The sequence below is a fragment of the Odocoileus virginianus genome, chromosome 30, assembly GCF_023699985.2.
Source record: "Odocoileus virginianus isolate 20LAN1187 ecotype Illinois chromosome 30, Ovbor_1.2, whole genome shotgun sequence".
Lineage (NCBI taxonomy): Eukaryota > Metazoa > Chordata > Mammalia > Artiodactyla > Cervidae > Odocoileus > Odocoileus virginianus.
The window spans coordinates 28241630-28260181 of record NC_069703.1 but is presented as its reverse complement, the minus strand read 5'-3'; the positions used below and the strand labels follow the sequence as shown (position 1 = coordinate 28260181).

At 49.1% G+C, this 18552-nt stretch overlaps 1 long non-coding RNA gene across 3 annotated transcripts in view; it reads left to right on the top strand.

Annotated features, from left to right (window-relative positions):
* The first annotated feature begins 10959 nt into the window (after positions 1-10959).
* Positions 10960-18552, top strand: part of LOC110127639 (uncharacterized) — a 28221-nt gene continuing 20628 nt past the window's right edge. Inside the window, exons 1-2 of one of the 3 annotated variants that reach the window (XR_002310846.2) lie at positions 10960-11084; positions 13301-13386. This is a non-coding gene — a long non-coding RNA (uncharacterized lncRNA). Of the gene's footprint in view, positions 11091-11430; positions 11547-13300; positions 13387-18552 lie in introns of those variants that run through there. The other 2 variants (XR_002310845.2, XR_011484711.1) reach the window with 2 other exon arrangements.

Genomic DNA, 18552 nt, shown 5'->3' with positions numbered 1-18552 from the left:
TTTAGGTCCTGAAACCAGGTACTGTGGGTTTTAGCTGGGTTCAAGTCCCAGCCACGTGGGTTAGAGTCCCAAAGTGGACTTTGGCTGAGTTCTGGTCCCAGCCACGTGAGTGATGCAGTTGCAAAGAGCCGGACAAGACTGAGTGACTGGACTGAACTGATATTAGTTCAAGTCCCAATCTAAGGTAATCAGTTTCACTTCCACTGCAGGGGGTGTGGGTTCGATCAGTGGTGGGGAAGGGGTGGGGTGGGGGGGAAGAAGGGTATCTTAAGTACATTTAGCAAAAGTTAACTATAGAATCTGGGTGATAGATGTACAGAAAATATTTCACTACTCTGTGTTCTTTACAAAGTTTTCTTTTTTTTTTTTTTAACAATCTTTAAAAATGTATTATTTTTGGCTCACTGAGTCTTTGTGGCTGCAGGTGGGCTTTCTCTAGTTGCGGTGAGTTGGGGGCGGCTACTCTTTAGTTGTGGTGTTCAGGCTTCTTATAGCAGTGGCTTCTCTTGTTGCAGAGCACAGGGCTCATTAGCTGTGAGCGTGCATGAGCTTAGTTGCCCTGAAGTATGTGGAATCTTCTTGGACCAGGGACTTAACCCGGGTCACCTGCTTTGGCAGGTGGATGCTTTACCACTGGACCACCAAGGGAGTCCCACAGAATTTTCAAAATGAAAAGGAGTTTACAAGTGTATGTCAACGGTGTGTGCCAAGGATGTCTGTGAAGAGTAAAGAAAACCATTACATGACAAGTGAGCAGAGAAAACATAAAAGTAGCATTTATAAATTAAAATACTGTTACATAATTCATGATTGTAAAATGTTTGTAGTCAGAATGATAAACTAAGTTGTATAAATAGACATTTGTCGGTTTATCTACAGTGTTTCAGGTTTATATCCTCAGGCTGGTCAACCAAATAAAAAAATTCTACTTATTCAGAAAATTCAAGGAAGCCCACGTGTAAATAGTGCCTGAGCATTGGGAAGACTTTAGGGTAGGGGGTGGGTGAGTTTTAGGCTGGAAGCCCTGGAGATGGCGAAGGGCCCTGTGCCGTCACTCTGAGGGGAGGGGATTCTGGAGGGGAGAAGCTCAGGGTGAGGAAGCTGGTTAGTAACACACCAGAGCACTAGCCCTTAGTGAGAAACCAGGCAAGTCAGTCCTTCACTCATTCAACCAACGCCTGTGTACTTACTCTTGCCCTATCCCAACCACCCATCCCAGGTTTCTGGATTTCTTCTTCTCTATTACTCTAAAGAGTTTCTGACATCTCAATGTCGTTTAATGAAGACCACTAGTGAGTCCAGATTTTATTCAACCAACTGTGCTGTTAGAACCATTCTCAGCTGAATCATTAAAATACCCAAATCTCTGTAACATGCATTTATATATTAATACATTCTGCCAAGTCTAATATAAGCTCCCTTCCTCCTGAACCTAGCACCTTTAGAATCCAGTTACACCCATATTCCCCGGTTTCAGCTCATTTATTAGTTAGGACTGCTCTCTGTCTCTTCCTCTTCCTCCTTCCTTCCTTTCCTTTCCTTGTTGTGTGTAAGCCACCTCCAAGATCAGACTGGGCATTTTGGAATTAGACTCTCTGTATAGATCTGGAGACAAAAGAAGGATGGTGGAGTGAGTGGTCTCTGAGAGGAACCAGCATCTCTTTGCAAAACAACTTCCTTGCTGCTTGTTGTTCAGTTGCTAACTTATGTCCAACATTTTGTGACGCTATGGACTGTAGCACATCAGGTTCCTCTGCCCTCCACTAACTCCCGGAGTTTGCCCAGATTCAAGTCCATTCATGTCATTTCACATGCTGGCAAAGTTATGTTCAAAATCCTTCAAGCTAGGCTTTAGCAGTACATGAACCCGGAACTTCAGATGTCCAAGCTGGGTTTTACAGAGGCAGAGGAACCAGAGATCAAATTGTCAACACTTGTTGGATCATGAACAAAACAAACAAGTTTCAGAGGAACATCTGCTTCACTAACCACACTAAAGCCTCTGACTGTGTGGAACATAACAAAATAGCTTCCTAATTGGGTTTCCCTGATAGCTCAGTTGTTAAAGAATCCACCTGCAATGCAGGAGAACCTGGTTCAATTCCTGGGTTGGGAAGATCCACTGGAAAAGGGATAACCTACCTGCTCCAGTATTCTTGGGCTTCCCCTGTGGCTCAGTTGGTAAAGAATCTACCTGCAATGTGGGAGACCTCGGTTCCATCCCTGGGTCAGGAAGATCTCTTGAAGAAGGGAAAGGCTACCCACTCCAGTGCTCTGGCCTGGAGAAGTCCATGGACTGTATAGTCCGCGGGGTCAAGAGCTGGACACTGAGGACTCTCACTTTCACGGGAGGCTGTTACATGCCCTCCAGGGAAAGCAGCCTGGCCTCGTGCCTGGGGGAGGGGCTGCCTCTGCTGGCAAGGGCGTTTCCTTGAATTTTGGATTTCGGGAATCAGGGAAACTCAGTCATCTGCATCCACCCAAACATCCCCATTTCAGTTCCTAAGTGCACCTTGTTCCCATTCAATGTATCTGGCCAGGTGCAATTATATCACAATTATATTACAGTTTAGCAACCCACTGATCACTTCTGTTGAATTTTTGACTACACAGCCCTGTGGCTATGAGATAAGAAAACATAGAATAAAAAAAAAAAGAAAATGTAGAATAATCAGGAATGGCCTAGTTCTCTGGCTCTGTCTTGGAATTTTAAATCCTATTTCTTTTTAGAACATCTTCAGTGTAATTATCACAGTTCCGATAATTCACAGTTCACCCCACTGTTCTTACAGCCCTCACTCCCGTCACAATGGTCAGTTACAGCAACTGCAGCTAAGGAGAATCTTGATGAAAGTGAAAGAGGAGAGTGAAAAAGCTGGCTTAAAGCTCAACACTAAAAAAACTAAGATCATGGCATCCATTCCCATGACTTCATGGCAAATAAATTGGGAAACAATGGGAAGTGACAGACTTCATTTTCTTGGGCTCCAAAATCACTGCAGATGGTGACCGCAACCAAGAAATTAAAAAATGCTTACTCCTTGGAAGAAAAGCTGTGATCGACCGAGACAGCATGTTAAAAAGCAGAGACATTACTTTGCTGACAAAGGTCTGTCTAGTCAAAGCTATGGTTTTTCCAGTAGTCATGTATGGATGTGAGAGTTGGACTATAAAGAAAGCTGAGCACTGAAAAATGGATGCTTTTGAACTATGGTGTTGGAGAAGACTCTTGAGAGCCCCTTGGACTGCAAGGAGATCCAACCAGTCCATCCTAAAGGAGATCAGTCCTGAATATTCATTGGAAGGAGTGATATTGAAGCTGAAACTCCAATACTTTGGCCATCTGATGAGAAGAACTGACTCTTTGGAAAAGACCCTGATGCTGGGATAGATTGAGGGTAGGAGGAGAAGAGGATGACAGAGGATGAGATGGTTGGATGGCATCACTGACTCAATGGCCATGTTTTAGAGCAAGCTCCCAGAGTTGATGATGGACAGGGAAGCCTGGCATGCTGCAATCAATGGGGTGGCAAAGAGTTGGACATGACTGAGCGACTGAACTGAACTGAACAGCAACTGCTCCATCCACCAAAGCTTCATCTTCAGTAGACACTTTCCTCTAGGCAACAATACTGATTGTACTATTTTTTTCCCCTGAATGAAATAGACTAGATCTGAATTACCTTCAAATTTAATGCCCTGATTTCCATCTTTGAAGGTCAGTTTCCTGCAGAAGTAGAAATCTCACTGGGCTTTCTCTTTAATTAAACCTTTTATTTTGATTTTTTAAAATTTTAAATATTTTTTTGGCTGTACTATGGGGCATGTGGGATCCTAGTTCCCTAGTTAGGGATTCAACCCTCCCCCCACTGCATTGGAAGTGTGTCATCTTAACCACTGAACTGACTGCCAAGGAAGTCCCAAATTTTTTCATTTTGAAATAATTGTAGGTTCACATGCAATTGTAAGAAATGATACACAACAATTCCATCCCCTTCCCCATCCTTTATGGGCTTCCCAGGTGGCTGAGTGGTAAAAGAAGCCATCTGCTAATGCAGGAGACACCGCTTCAATCCCTGGATCTGGAAGATCCCCTGGAGGACGCAATGGCAACTCACTCCAGTATTCTCGCCAGGAACATCCCATGGACAGAGGAGCCCGGCGGGCTACAGTCCATGGGGTCACAAAGAATCAGACATAGCAACTAACAAGATGATCTTAGGAAAGACAAAGAGCTGCATCCCAGTGGTGGCCCTTTAACTTCACTTGCATGTCTGACAGGCATCACTTGTGGGGCATCTGTGAGATTGGGGAGCGTCGTGGCCTGCATGAGATGTGCGGGGCCACTGGGTTTCTACTGTGGTGCTCGTGGGTCAGTCAGGGGTTGGAGTCCTCGTGGACATGGTCGAGGAAGGTTCTGGAGCTGTATCAGAGCAGCTTAGGTGAGGAAGGTGGGACCTTGAGCCCCACGGCCTTGCACACCGCAGATAGGAGTGTATGCAGGTGTGCACTGGTTCACGGGGGTGCCTTTCACTCCGATGGTGTCTCTGGAGGAAAAGATCAAGAGAGGGCCATGTGGGCTGCCAGAGGAAGTGTGTTAGATGCAGGTAATTTGAGATGACTTTATTTCATGAAGAGAAAAGCAGACTGGGTCTTGTGGAGTTTATCCCAAGACCACGGGTGGAAGGACTTGAATCAAGGCTCAGAAGCAGAGCCCAGAAACAAGGTCGTCTCCAAAACTGACTGAGCCCCTTCGTAACCATTGCTGGAAGCCCCCGGAACACCACCAGCAGGCTTCCTGACTCCACATTAGGCAAAACAGCCCAACCCAGCGCTCACCCCTGTTGCTGCGCTGTTCATTTGCTCAGCCCTGTCTGACTCTTTTGCGTCCCTATGGACTCTAGCCCACCAGGCTTCTCTATTCATGGCATTTCCCAGGCAAGAACACTGGAGTGGGTTGCCATTTCCTTCTCCAGGGCATCTTCCCAAACCAGGAATCGATCCCTGGTCTCCTGTATTTGTGTCCCCTCGGCTCTCCCTGGACTGTCGGGAGGTCGGGGCACTGTGCTGACAGCACCTTCCTTATCTTTGCTCCTTGCTCTTAATAAACTCACTCCCTTCAAAAATGCTCTGTGTCTGGAAATTCTTTTCCAACCTGCGATCAGATTGCCGTGACAGGTCTGCTCCCTAAGACTCACGACGTTCTTATGAACGTGACCCTGGCCTGTGGATGTTAAGGTCATCCTTGCCCTCGGGATTTTGACCAGTCACTTTAAGGTCAACTCAGCTGCTTTAGATTCTTGGGCTATGAGTGATGGTGGTTCTCAGGATGAAGCTCAGAAATGTTCCAAGCAAAAGGAGCATAGACACTGTGTGGAAAATTGTTTTCACTTTGGCACTCTTGCAGTTTTGAATAAACTACAAATGTTCTCTGCACATGTGCAGATTAATTGGTTAGCTTCGAGGGGCCCTGGAGGTCATTCCAGTGAAATGCACTGGATGCTGGTGGCTGCTGCACCCTCTGCCCCTGTGCCCACTTCTTCCCAGCTGCAAGGAAAACACTGGTGGGCGCCATGGGGCAGAAACAGGTATTTCTGTGTCAGTGCCACAGCTGGGCACTGATGCTTGGGGTCCAGGACTCACCCCCCCCGCCAGGGCCAGCCCCCTATGAAGTCCCAAGGCTCTCTTGGCACACCTGCCCCATGCCCCGCTTTCTCAGAAGCCCCAGAACCTGAATTAGGAACAAGTCTGAGCACTTGTGGGCTTCCGTGGTAGCTCAGATGGTAAAGAATCCATCTGCAGTGCAGGAGACCCAGCTTGGATCCCTGGATTGGGAAGATCCCCTGGAGAAGGAAATGGCAACCCACTCCAGTATTCTTGCCTGGACAATCCTATGGACAGAGGAGTCTGGTGGGCTACAGTCCACAGGGCCACAAAGAGCTGGACACGACTGAGCGAGTGACACTTTCCAAGCACTTGTGGGGAGCTGCCAGCCGAGTCCTGGTCTCCTCGTGGAGGTGATGGGCTCTGGTGTCTCAGAAAGACTCCTGCCCTGAGGGCTGTGTGGTGAGAACTGCCCTGGCTTTGCCAAGAGGCACATCCCCGAGGAAACACTGTGACCCTAACTGCAGGCTGCTAGTTCTTCCTGTTGACAAGCTTACCCTGTGAAAGAGTGAAAGTCACTCAGTGGTGTCCAACTCTGTGGCCCCATGGACTGTAGCCCGCCAGGCTCCTCTGTCCATGGAACTATCCAGGTAAGAATACTGGAGTGGGTATGCATTCCCTTCTCCTGAGGATCTTCCTGACCCAGGGATGGAATCTCAGTCTCCTGCATTGCAGGCAGATTCTTTACTGTCAGAGCCACCACTTATCCTGAGACTTGTCAATCTTTGAAGATTCTTGTTCAGTTAGCACCATTTGTTTTTCAAAAACTCTTGAACTCAATGAGAAAAATGAAAACAGGTTATACTTACTTGTTGGCACTCCCTTCATTACTGCCCATTAGGTTCTTTCACCTCAGAGCTATTTTTGGGAATTGGCAGCATTTACACATTTAAGACCAAATCTGGAAGGGCTCTGTGAGTGCCCCTGGTGGCTCTAAACAGAGAGGCAGAGTGCTCAGACTTCCCTCTAGGGGTGACTCTGCACATCTGCTGTCTCCCTGGGAGCATTCAGTCCAGGGGACGGTTGTGCCCCCTGTTGGGAAGTCACCTTCTTAGGCTCCCCTGTTGGTGCCCTTCACGAGGCTCTGAGAGGCACCCTTGTTGGTATACTGGCTTCACTTGGGTGGGATTTCTGCCTTCTTGATGCGGGTTCCCAGGGGCAAGACATGGCTGTGCTTGGCACTGTGTTGGCTCCACCCAAGTCAGCCCTTGGCCAGTAGAGCAGGAGGTGGTGGGGCTGGGGAGGGGCTGGGGTCTCTGTGCACTAAGGGAGTGGCAGGCTGAAAGGCCCGCTGACTTGGGCAGGTTGGTGGTCAGTAGTGGGACAGTGAGCCCTGAGTTTTGCCCATGTATGCAGGATACAGCAGGTGAGAGTTAAAAACCCAAGTCTGTAGCATGAACACCTGCTTTTGCAGAAGTAGTGTTTTTTGTAACTTGCAATGCAAACCTAGGAAAATAGAGTAAGATGTAATCCAAGGATAAAACAACATTCAGTAAATGTTCAGATTTTCAGGGGAGAGAAAACGCCCATTGTGGGGCAGAGCTGGGCGTTGAGGCTGAGTCGCTGGTGGGACCGATGGACGGCCCTGGGATGCCTGCGGGCTCTGCCAGTGCTGCTCTGGGCTGCGGCTGGGGACTCTGTGGTTCCTGAGCCCTCAGTGAGTTCAGGCCTATAGTCCTTTTAGGATTCAGGCAGTTTGTTGGACTGTAGCCCACCAGGCACCTGTGTCCATGGGATTCTCCAGGCGAGAACACTGGAGTGGGTTGCCATGCCCTCCTCCAGGGGATGCTCCCGACCCAGGAATCAAACCCAGGTCTCCTGCACTGCGGGCAGATTCTTTACCGTCTGAGCCACCAGGGGAGCATCAGAGGGTTTAATTTTGGTTTTCTGTCCACAAACAGGAATCGGGTTGAGGGTGGAGAGGATCCTGCCTTGGGCCCACCATGACAGGTGTGGCCCAGGAGTGCCTATCTGCTGTGGCCGAGCCTGTGGGTAGAGGCAGATGGGCCCGCCTGGTGAGGTTTACACCTCCCTCCCCCGAGGGGGCTGTCAGCAGTAGTGTAGGAAATCTGGGTTCACCTGACCCTCCCCGGACACGCAGGAGGTGTCTTTCCTTTGGATGCCTCTCCGGCAGGTGTCCTTTACCATGAGGTGGTCCACCTGCTTCCCGTGCGTGGGTCCACGGGCACCCGGCAGACTGTAGAACAGTCTCACCCCGGGAAGCCCCTGCACCCGCTGGCCCCTCCCTGCCTGAGCTCTGCCTCTTTCTGATGCATGGTCTCACAACATGGGAACTTAGGAGGTGGCTTCTGCCTAACATCTGAGGTTTGTCCAGGATGCAGTGAGTCTTCAGGTGTCCTTTTTAAAGTGTAAATTCCCCCTCCCTCCCACAAACTTGATCTTAATTTTTTTTTCTTCCCTTTACCTTGGAGTCCTTTGGAATACAGAGCAGCATCAAACTTGGTGTTCCATGTGGGGCTCAAGTGTAGCTCCTTGGTCAAGCTGGTGGGGGCTTCCAGATTTTTTCATTTTCTGCCATAATTAGTTTTAGCTTCCTTTTCGGGCTCCCAGCGTCAACTAAGCAGACTCTGGGGCTGAGCCCTCCAGCCTACTTGGAGCACCTTTGGGGAAAGATAAGTCGTTTTCTTCTGAATGTAAGAATGGTTAACCTGAGACTAATGAACACGGTGCCTGGGCCCAGTCACCGTGTGTGTGTGTGTGGGGGGTTCACCTGGAAAGGAGAGGCTGGTGGTGTCCTCATGGCTCCAAGAGGGTCGTCTTTTGCAAGTTTCGAGTAACTGCTTTGTGAATTATAAAACCACTTGTCTTAAAAAGTGAGTGAATGTGTGATTACAAATACAGTTACTGTGATTTTTTTTAATACATGCAACCACTCGCTCCCCAAACAGTGAGCTGAAATGCAGGTATAACAAACATGTTTCCAGATCCTGACTTTATCCTCATAACTGGAGGCTTCATGTGTAGCCTGCATCTAACGGATTTTTCCAATTTCTCTTGTGGATCATTTGCCATTAATTCCCTCTGGGGTTTATATTGATTTAAAAAAAAAACTATTTGTTCATTCATTTTCATCTTCTCAATTGCATTATCTTTTAGGCCTTTGATTAATTTATGTAACTATTCACTTCTCCACTGTGTACTTTTTGTTGTCATGGGGTAAAAGGTAAAAATAAACATGACCTCCACGCCACAGGGCAACTAAGCTCGTGTGCCACGGCTGTTCTGTAGAGCACAGAAGCCGCAACTAGGGAAGCCAGCGAGCCCTGGAACCTGGGCTCCCAATCAGAGAAGCCGCCTCAGTGAGAATCTCGTGCACCTCAACAAAGAGTAGCCCCTGCTTGCCGCAACTAGAGAAAGCCCACGCAGCCATGGAGACCCAGCACAGCCAGATAAATGCATACAAGTAAACATTAAGAAAAATAAACGTGATTTATAAGACTTGAAAAAGCAAACACATCACCACACCGTGTCCATGGATCCAGATTTGGGACTAGACACTGGTTCCCAGGCACCAGAACGCTGAGTTTGGTGGCCTCCATCTCACAGATGCTTCTGAACACTCAGGAGGCTGCAGACAGGCCACAGTGTACTGCTGGCTGCAGCACCTCACATTTGCATGACCTTTCTTGCCGGCAAAAATCGGCTAACATCAGCAGGCCAATGGCTTCCAAATCTTACCTACTGGCAGAACCTACCTGTACCTGGGATTCCAACTGCTACTGAGTCTGGGAAATAAAATTTTAACTTTTTAGATTCTGAAAGGAATGGACGGCAAGTCTCAATTGACTAGATCCAACACAGATGGACTCAGAAGTAGAAACTTACATGTTTAGTATTGGGAAGACAAGAGGTTTCCTATCAGATTTGCTATTATTAATATTTTCCTGTAAAAGAAAGGGTGAAGTCAACTGTTGCTAAGCATTTTAGTTTCTCTAGCTATTGTGAAGAGAGGAGCAGTGAACTGGCTAGACTGACATTTGTTGAAGTCCCTCTTAAGGCTAGCAGTCATGAGTTTGTAGAGAAAAGTCTGTCCCACTGGGTACTTTCTCCAGTTGTGCTTGGCTCTTTAGGTGTCAGCAATCGGAAAAAGGAGCAGTTGGATTTGTTAGGGGAAGCACACTGATTGAAACCGCCCACCCTGGCCAGGCTCCATAGTAACCATTTGCATGAGTTGTTTTATGACAGGAGATCCTGATAAGGAATAGGGAACTAATAAGCCACCACCAACCGGAAGAGTTCAGGAAAGGTCAAAAGGAGACACCGCGTGTCTGTCCACTTTCCAGAATCCCTCTCGCTAGCATCCATCTTGGCTGATGCGTGCGCCACCAGGAAAGACTCTGAATTAGAATGATTGGCCAAAGACTACCCGGAAACAAATCCCATCACCATAAAACCCAAGACTTCGAGCCACGTAGCAGAGCAGTTCTCCTGGGTTCCCTTACCCTCCTGCTCTCCACCCAGGTGCCCTTTCCCAATAAAATCTCTTGCTTTATCAGCACATGTGTCTCTTCGGACAATTCATTTCTGAGTGTTAGACAAGAGCCCAGTTTTGGGCCCTGAAAGGGGTCCCCCTTCCTGCAACAGATTCATCCAGGGTTGAAATTCTTACGAAATCCACGTGACAAACAGACAAGAGAGCAAAGGAGATCAGGGTGGTTGCAAGGGTGTTGTTAAAACTATGGATCATGAAAATAAACAGGGTAAAAAATGAAGAAAGGAGAACTATTAGGAACTATTAGGAAGTAGAAAAGTCAATGGCCTGGTGGTGCTGAAAAGCTGCAACGACACCACAGAGGCGCTGGTGAAGTCTGCAAGCTGACTTTTGTTTTCAGGAACCCTCATTCCCACACAGGCTAACCCTGGACATCTCCTAAACAGGGAAAGGGGTGATGTTTAGCTCAGAAGGTAGAAAAACATAACAGCTTTGAAGCCACAACTAGGTTCACATCTCTGCTTCACCACTTGCAATAAGCGTGACAACGAGCAATTCATTTACCCTGAAACTACGTTTTCCCTTCTTCAAAGTGGGAGAAAAATATTATCGTATGATGGAGAGAGGACTTGAGATAATGCTCGTAAAGCCGTTAACACGTAAAAGCTGTTACTTTTACGTTTGAAGTGTAAAACTTTCAAGGAAGGGTTGAACGCTTCCTAACCCAAGGACATTTCTAAGCGCAGTCTGTTTCACAGACCGTCTGGATTACCAGGCGCAAGCGCGTGTGCGCGAGCTACTCGTAGGGCGGGCGCTGCTCATGCGCCGGAAGTTGCGCTGGGAAGCCAGCGCGGTCGGTTCCGTCCGACTCTAACATGGCGGCGCCCTTTCTCTGTTTAGAAGTGCCGTCCCGCCTTCTCGCGGCCGTGACGCCCCTCACGCCGCGGTGGGGTCCGGGACATGGCGGGTGAGGGTGAGGAAGCACCGGGACCGGGGTGGGGGGCTGGGGTTTGTCCCAGGAATCGGGCGGAGGCGGCGGAGGATGGGTCGCGCGCGGCGTGACGCCGGGGACGGTTGTGTGGGGGAACGGAGGGAAGTGGACTGGGACCGGAACCGGGACTGAGAGGACCCCGGACTGAGGGGGCCCCGCACAACGTGAGGGTGCAGGGCGCTGCCCGGCGAGCCGGCGGGCCGGGCTCGTCGTCCGGGTGAGGCAGCGCGAGTCGCCTCCGGGCGGACACCCAGCTGGTAGCAGCTCCGCCCCCGCCGCGCGGCTGTCACCGCCCCTCGAGCCGGCGCGCCGCCGGGTGGGTCTTCTGAGGCCGCGGGCTGGCGGGCTGCCAGCGCCGCGCCCTTTGGCCGGCGGGGTCGAGGACTCTTACCTGCGAGGGACTGGAGGAGCTGGTCGTGGTGGAGACCGATGCTGCCCGTATGGGATCAGTTCATTCTTTCGTTCGCTCGGCAGACGGTGGTTCAGCTCCTCGTGGATTCTGAGGATGGAGCGAGTGACCCAGACTGGCGTCATGGTTACAAAGTTCGGCTGTGGAACCAAGCAGCCGGGTTTGAATCCTGTCTCGGTGCTTGCCAACCGTGTCCTTAGGCACGTTGGTTCCTCGCCTCCTGCCTCAGTTTCCTCATTCTTAAAGAGTTGAGAGAAATCTGCTTCCTAAACCGATTATAAAGGTTTAGTGAGATAACAGGGGTAAAGTGCTGAGAAGGCTTGCTGGCACAAAGTAAATGCTGTGTGTGCTTGTTGCTGTTATTTTTTGTATCATCATCATCATCACCCAGAACTCAGAAACTCACGTGGGAGACAGACAGAAACGTAGGCAATTCTGATCTGACGGAAGAAAAGCAGAAAAGTTCTTGCTCTGGAAACACTGAGTAGAGGCACCTCACTCAGTTTAGGTGAATCCAGGAAGTCTTCTGTTCCCCAGGAAACAGAACTGAAGGATGCTTGGGGAGTGCAGGCAGAGAAGGGGAAGAGTATTCTTAGTTGAAGATGGAATGTGTGAGAAAGCTGCCTGGGGACAGCGATGAAAGAGACTAGTCTGTGGTCTGGGCCTCAGGGGTCTTGTTTTGGGGAAGGGAAGCAGGCATGCGGTATGAGGTATCCTTAGTTCCCCAACCACGGATCCTGTAGTGGAATCTCCCCTAGGGAGGCTTTTAAACCTAGCTGTGGACTTGCAGTTTTGGGTTAGTGAGGACACATTTAAGAATCAGATTTGTGGATTAGAAAGATCACTCTAGTGAAGACTAAAGGGAATGGCCCTGGAGGCCCGTTAAGAGGCTAGTAGAACTGTGGCGGTGAGAGATGACCATGACCTTGAGTTAGACTAGAGGCAGAACGTGGGGAGGGATGAGTTGGAGGTAGACTTGACCAAAGTTGGTGATGACTTAGTTGGGGGATTTAGTGGCTGGGGGAGAGGTCCGGGTTGGCTCCAAGGTTTTTTTTTTTTGTTTTTTTTTTTTAAGTGAAGTTGCTAAGTCAGGTCCGACTCTTTGTGACCCCATAGACTATAGCCTACCAGGCTCCTCTGTCCGTGGGATTTTCCAGGCAAGAATACTGGAGTGGGTTGCCATTTCCTTCTCCATGGCTCCGAGTTTTTGACTGGTGGATGTGATGCTGCTCGCTGGGGTAGGGAACAGAATGGGGAGGGGGTTTAAGGAGGGAAGATAAATTTTGTTTTGAATATGTCTGTAGTAAATGCAGTAAAACATTCAGATGGAGCTGTCCCGTGGTAATCTAGCATCCATCATAGGTCTCTACAGTTGTGGGAAGGGGACATGTCACCGGGGTGAGGGTCTGGAGTGAGAAGCACAGGATCTGGGACATTCCAGGGGAATGCTAGTGCTGCAAGACTACTTGGGCACAGCCTCGTTGCTTTTGCTTATCAACCTTGTGCTATGTCTTTCGGTCAGCAGGCTTTCCTGAGTGTAGGGGGCTTTCCTGAGTTGTAGGGACTGGGACTAGGTTTATTCATCTTTGTGTCCCTTCTCTCCAGCACAGGGTCTGGCATGCAGCAGCCCAGTGACAATCCAGTGTAACATTTATTGAGCACTGACTTTGTTGTGCCAGGCTCTGTGCTCAGTGCTCTGCATTTGCCTGTGTTTGGTGGATACAGAGCAGCTCTTAGAATCCTACAGGTTCTCATCAGATTTTCCACTTGGTTTTTGATTCAGGTAATGATCTGGAGGAGGAGAGCCAAGCTGGAGTTTCCCCGTCAAGCTGTTGGAACAGAGTAGCCTGGGCTACTTGGAAATCTGAGGTATGTCTGTTAAGACTCAAGGATGAAACCAAGCAGGAGGTCAGTTTGTTCGTCCTTCTCTAGGCACAGCGTGATTCAAGTCACCTTTTCAAGAAAACTTTTTCTTTAAACGTGTACAGTAATGACAAAATCCTAGGTAGTTTGGTTAGGAGAATGTTGATAATGTTGTCGTTTTACTGACAAAGATCTTGCTAGGTTAATTCCTGGGCAGTGTTCACACCTTGTTTTAATTACGTACAATCTAAAATGCTCCAAAATACAGTGGTTGAAAGGAAATAGAAATTTATTCCTGTCCCTTAACAGTCTGGAAGTGGGCAGTCCAGAACTGGTCAGGGCAGCTCACTCTGTTCTGTGAAGTCATCCAGAAGCAAGGGTCCATTGATCATGTGGCTCTCCTTGCTCAAACCCAGGCTTCCATCTTGTGGACTGAGCAGGCTGCTCTGGCTCCTGCCACTGTGTGTGCACTCCATATGGCAGAGAGAGAAAGACAGAGTAGGGAGCACATACCCTTTCCTTTTAAGGTTCTAATGTTTAAATATACATATTTTTGTACAGTGTGTCCCCAAACCCCCGCCTCTGGTGTATAACCAAAGGAGGAATCACGACTGTTCCAATGCTGAAGGGAAAGCTGGCTGAGAGAACCTGTTCTGTCCCCAGTGTGACTGGATTGCTGACTCTGACAGTAGGCCCGAGGGAAGTCCACTCACTGGTGAAACGGGGTGGGGTGTGTTCCTCACCCTCTGGGCCCCCCGAGGCAAGCCCCTCTGGCTTTGAGTTGTTCATGTTGCTTGGGCCCAGCGAGTCCAGGCTTGCTCACACAGCTGGTGTTTTCTGTGCTTGACGTGTCTACACTGCACTGGGGGCTCAGGCTGTGGAGATGAGGGAGCTGGATCCCGGGATCAGGGCATTCTTAGCCACATGGTAATCATGGTATGTGCTTCCCAGGTGGCTTAGTGGTAAAGAATCCACCTGCCAATGCAGGAGATGCAGGAGTGCCCCTGGAGGTCAAGAAGTGACCCTGGAGGAAGAAATGGCAACCCACTCCAGTGTTCTTGCCTGGGAAATCCCATGGACAGAGGAGCCTGGCAGATTACAGTCCATAGGGTCAAAAAGAGTCAGATACAACTGAGCACGTGTGCAATCACAGTACAGTGCCGGAAATGCCAGCAGTCTGTTCAGAAGTTGTATGGAGCACAGAAGGATGACCAATGCTGGAGGGCTCTGTGAGGTGGTGAAGAGTCACAGTCCATGACGTGCTTTGGATTGCGTTAGAAAGGTCCCCGCAGATGGAGGCCGCAAGGACTGTGGGGTCAGGTGTGTATCTCTGCTTCCCTGGTTAGAGGCTCTCTGTCCTGAGGGCCAGTTACTCCACTGCTGCGCCTCAGTTTCCTCATCTGTGGAACAGTGATAACAGTGTTTACTTCAGAGAACTGTTTTGAGGAGTATGGGAAATCAAACATGTAGTTCACAGGGCCTGCTGTGAACATGTCGGTTTCCTCCTGCTGCAAGGTGCGGGATGGTTTGAAGCCAGAGAGACTGGTTCAGACTACAGTCAAAGAAGGCCCAGACCACTGGGGAAGCCAGGTTGTGGTCTGTCCGTCTTGAGGCAGGTTGTCCAGGTTGTACTTAGAGGATCAGGGACTGCTCTGCGCACTCCCTGTTTTTCTCAGGAGTTCTGCCAGGCTTTCCAATTAAGGTGGTCCGTCTGGATTTTCAGAGGCTGTCCTCTGAAAGAGCTGGTGAGGGGTTCTTTGGGAAGGAAAGGATTCTCTCTGCCTGGTTAACTGCTTCAAGCTCAAATGCTTCTGGGAAACTTTCTCCTAGTCCTACCCACCCTTCCCACTCCCTCCTCAGTGACTTTGAGCTCCTCCTCTGTGACTTCTAGCATCCTTCTACGGTCTCACGGTACATTCTTACCTCCTGTGATGTTATGGGTTTCCTCACCTGTCTGCCTGTGAGACCACAAGCAGCTCATGTGCAGGGACAGGGCCTTGTTTCTCCAGGTGTTCCCACTGTGTGGATCATTTCCTGGCATGGAGCTGATGCTCAGTAAACACTGGGATGAATGGACACTCAGCCAGTGGGGCTAGCGAGACCTCCAGTGCGATGAGGGTTTGGCGTGCTGTTGATGAAGAGAGGACACGTGATGGTTTCCTTGGTATCTGTGTGTAACATGGCGTGAGAACGTGGTGAACCATGACCTAAACTACGAGAGTTTAGGTCAGAGACTGTTTCTGTCTGTCTTTTTCCAGTAGAGCAGTTTCTCAGCTTTGACGTGGTTGCCGTTTGGGGCTTGCTGAGTCTTTGTCATGGGGGCCGTCTTGTGCACGTCAGGGTGCTGAGTAGCACCCTTGGCCTCTGCCCACAGGTGCCAGCAGCCCCCGTCTACCTCCAGCTGTGACAAATGGAAAGGTCTCCAGAGGAGGCCATGTGTCTCCCAGGGCAGAAGTGCCCTCAACTAAGAACCTCTGAGGCCTTCCCAGGTGGCTCAGTGGTAAATAATCCACCTGCCAATGCAGGAGATGTGGGATCAATCCCTGGGTCAGGAAGATCCTCTGGAGAAGGAAATGGCAATACCATTGCAGTATTCTTGCCTGGAGAATCACATTGACAGAGGAGCTTGGTGGGCTACAGCCCATGGGGTTGCAAAGAGTCAGACACAATAGAGCAACTTGACAACAAAAAACAGCAGAGAATCTCTGGGGTACAGGCTGCTGGTTAGAAGCATGAACTTCTAAGTCAAAGATACTTGAGCCTAACATATCTAGTCCTTGTACTTACTAGCTGTGAGCCTTTGGATGGAGTATTTGACCTCGCTAAGCCTCCGTTTCCTTGGTTGTGTAGTGGGAATAATGATGACCTCACGCTAGCTTTATTGGGTGGAATTATTAATGAGGTAATGCATGTAAATTGCTTCATTTAGTCTTTGAGTCCACAGTTGTTATCTAGTGTTTACCATGTGTTAGTTAGGAGAGGATGGTCTAACAACAACCTGTGAGGGTCAAGAGAGAAAGCGTGCAGAGTTGAGGAAGAAAAATGCTTAGGATAGGAAAGTGAGTGACCCTCTCAGGTCGGACCCGGTTCTTGTCCCAGGTAACTCTTAGCTGCGTCTGTGTGTCCTTGTGCCTTCTGTGCTCATGCATGTCTGTATGTGTGTGCAGGGGAGACATTTTAAAGGGTCATGTGCCTTGATTTTGTTGCACATAAACTGAGCCTTCAGTCTAGAATGCCGAAAGGGCAGCCTCTGTAGACAGAGCTTCAGTTGGAACAGTTTGCCACAAAAAAAAACCCAGTCTCTACCATCCTGGAATTCCCCCAAGGATGGTGCCACATGGGTGGCATAGGTTCTCAGACCTGGTGTCTGGCAGGGTAACGGACACCACCAGAGGAAGGGACTCCAACCTCACAGGAAATGAAAACCTCCAAGCACATTTTGTGCACAAACCATATCATCCTAGAGACTGTGATTTACCATAATCAACTTTCACCAGCCACATTTTTCAGTGATTGAAATAATAGAGGTCACAAAGAGTAGGCATTTTAGCAGCGAGTGATTTTGGTGTTTGCTCCAGGTGTCTGGCCCTCTCAGAGGTCCTCATGGGTATCAGTAGCTTAAGAGTCTGAGGGCCGCCTATGGTTGACCTCAATGATGTAGTCACAGATGGTACAGAAAGCTCCGACGTGGGCTCTTACATTCACACCCGCTTGTTAGGAGTTGGAGAGGTCAGCCTTGAGCTTCAGAGGAAGGAAGTGGGGGGCAGGGTTAGAGCTGAGAGTTGCTCATTCGACTCTAAAGAGCAGTGTGCAGAGGCTCAGAGGTGGCATTTCCCGCTGGGAGTCTGCCGAAAGCAGCCCTGGTGGGCTCACTGTCACCTCAGAAATGTACTCAGCTTCTGGTCTTAAAAGCTCTGGCAGTAGAACCTGTTCCCCCTACCCCACCCACTCCACTTCCTCTACTGACCCGATTCATCTAAGCAGTACCTTTCCTGTCCTGAGTGGAAGGCTCCAGGGCCCAGTGGGAAGTTATCTCCAGCTCAGGAGCCTGGCTGCTGAAGCATTTCTCATCTCTGTAGTCTCAGGGCTGGGTGGGCCCCTGTCAGAGACTTTCCTGGTTGAGTGTAACTCAGTCAGCGGCCCAAGTTAATGCTTCAAGTCACGGCTTAAAGTCAGAAATAACACTGGTTAATTCTGTAAGCTGTCTTGCTGAATACTGAGTAGATAGAAAAGAGTGGTAGCGCCTGAAGGGTGAGCATGCAAGGAGCACCTGTACACCCACCACTGAGTCCACACAGACGAGTGCCGCCTTTGCCTCTGCAGTGCCCCTCCCTGGTCCCGCCCCACTCCCACACACAGAATCTCGGAGTTCGCTTTTACTGTTTTCATGCTTTTCTTTTTTCTTTCCTGTTCTTCTGGTCCCCTGGCTTGTGGGATCTTAGTCCCCCGACCAGAGACTGAATCCAGGCCATGACACTGTAAGTGCTGCGTCTTAGCCACTGATCGCTAGGGATTCCTGTCTCTTGCTTTTCTTTAGTTTTACCACGTGTGTTTGTGTTGCTAAACAACGTTACTTTATTTAATTTTACATGTTTTTGAACTCAGTACATCATCTTGTTTTTTTCAAGGTCTAAATTTTTTGCTTTACGTGTTCTTGAGATTAATCCATGTTGCATATCGTTTTCACTGATTCTTGTTCTGTTGTGTGAGAATTTATGTATCCTTTCTATTTTTGACGGACATTTGTTTCCAGTACTTTGCTGAGACAGACAGTGATACTATGACCATTCCTGGGGCGCGTGTGTGCAGCCTCTCAGGATACACCCCAGGGAGGAGGACTGAATCCTAGAGTGTGTGCACCTTCAGTTTGACTAGAGTTACACCAGGTCACTTCCAGAGTGGTGTCCCCAGTTTACAGCTCACGGGACAGTTCTTCCCGCTTCATGTCCTCCAAACAGTGGTACTGTCAGATTTAAGCTTTATACTAGTCTGTTGGAAGCTCAGTGATAGCTCCTGTGGTTTCGGTTTGCATCTTCATGGTTATCAGTGGGTTGAACATCTTTTCATGCACTAATGGATTATTCAGCTTTCAGCCTCTCTGAAACAGCTGCTTAAATCTTTTCCCTCATTGTTTTATTGAATTGTCTTCTTATTATACAGAGACGCCCCTCT